We start from the raw sequence: 1,917 nt of genomic DNA, 5'->3' as shown, positions 1-1,917 counted from the left end.
AACATTATTGAGCATTTATGGTTGATTTTAGAGATTCAAGTAAGAAGTCGATTTCCGCCACCATCATCTCTAAAAGAACTGGTGGGTGTTTTAACTGAAGAATGGGCTAAAATTCCTTTGGAAACAATTCACAATTTGTATGAATCAATACCTCGGAGAATTGAGGCTGTAATTGCCTCAAAAGGTGGACCTACACCATATTAAAATATATTTTGTTGAGTTTCCAAGGTGTTTCCATTATTTTGTCCAACCCGTTTAGATCTGACATGCAATAAACTTTATCAGTCCATCACATTATAATTTTTTCAACAGTATCTAAATGACATTCTAATGTTAGAATTTTCCTGAAAGTCTGGAAATTTGACCATATGAGCCAAACAGATCAGAAATAGTTTCACTTTAATTCAGTTCTTCATGAATAATGATTTTTTGTATCATAATATTAATAGTCTCAGGCTGCCAATACATATAATTCTGTTGAATAAATTTCCAGGTGCCAAGAGTGATCACCCATGCTCCCCTGACTATATTCCTACTATGTTTTCTTGCATCAAGTCACTCCAGAAGAGATGAGCAGCGAAGAATCTGGCCAAATTTCATCCAAGCCAGGCAATGAAAAAAGGAAGTCCTGTGGGGTGAATACTGGTAGCGATGCGGCTGTGCCTCTCATGATGTCGGAAAACATACGGGTCACTTTGCAAGCCCGCTAGCTTCAGCTTCTACAGGTATCACTGTTGATGTTCTTCCTGCCAATGCTTAACATCCTCAGATAATGCCAGTGACGAAGTAACTGACATAATTTATCGCACTTTCAACTCTGCTAAGTTTATCTCACACGTGGTATATCAGGGTGCTATAGACTCTATCATGACTTCCAAAATGATGGACTCTGAGTGGGACACCCTGTATATTCGTAAGATAATAATTTTATCTATACAAATTATTTACATATACATACGAGTTTGTAAAAACACAAGATTTTCATTGTTTTATATCTTTAATGCTTTTCATATTGTTATACCCAAATTATATCATATACACTTCGACTTGCTCACAAGTTTTTCTAAAGAAAAAAAAAAGGCTACTGATTGACTTTGCATTTATGCTTCTTATTTTTTCTAATTAGAACTAATAGTTAGGCATCTGTATATCCATTGCTTTACTTTACCGTATTGAACATAGCACATACCTATCACTCTGTGCCTGGTATATGTTCATGCACATATAATAGGCTCAGTTGCCTTATGAAACTAAACCTGATTGCAACTGAATTTTCTTAGTAGAATTACATAAAACTAAAGCCAATGAACTATTATTTCTTACTAATAACTATAGAAATTTAAAATATGTACTCTAAAATGATTTTAAGTGTAAAAATGTTGGCTCACAAAATTATAAGAGATAAAATTAAAGAAAAGCATAATAGATTTAAAAAAATTAAGCTGACTGGTGTGACAGGAGATTTAGAAGATCAAGAAAGTTGGTGAAACAGGAACTTATGACATCAAAAAGGATGTACGAGAAAAGATTGGCCAAAAATGTAAAAATTAACAGTGGGATTTCTTTAAATACATTAAGGGTACACAAAATGTTAGGATGGGGGTAGTACCCTTGATTGATGATGAAGAAAGGCTAGCATCTGATGATTATGAGATGGCTGGGTTATTAAATTTTGCTTTTTCTTTGGTTTTTACTGACAAAGATTTAAGCAGGTTTCCACATCTTGAACAATTGATAGATGGACACGAAATTGAACAAGATGACTACATTAATTCTGAGCTGGTTAAGAAAAAATTGAACGATAAGGCTTCTGGGCCAGATAATATTTCCCAAAGGGTTTTGAAGGAGATTAAAAATTGGATGTGTGAGCAACTTGTTACTATTTTTTGTCAGTCCTTTAATTGTGGGCAGATGCCA

This window comes from Limulus polyphemus, unplaced genomic scaffold, assembly GCF_000517525.1.
Source record: "Limulus polyphemus unplaced genomic scaffold, Limulus_polyphemus-2.1.2 Scaffold2177, whole genome shotgun sequence".
NCBI classification, from domain to species: domain Eukaryota; kingdom Metazoa; phylum Arthropoda; class Merostomata; order Xiphosura; family Limulidae; genus Limulus; species Limulus polyphemus.
Note: the sequence above shows the minus strand (reverse complement) of the source record.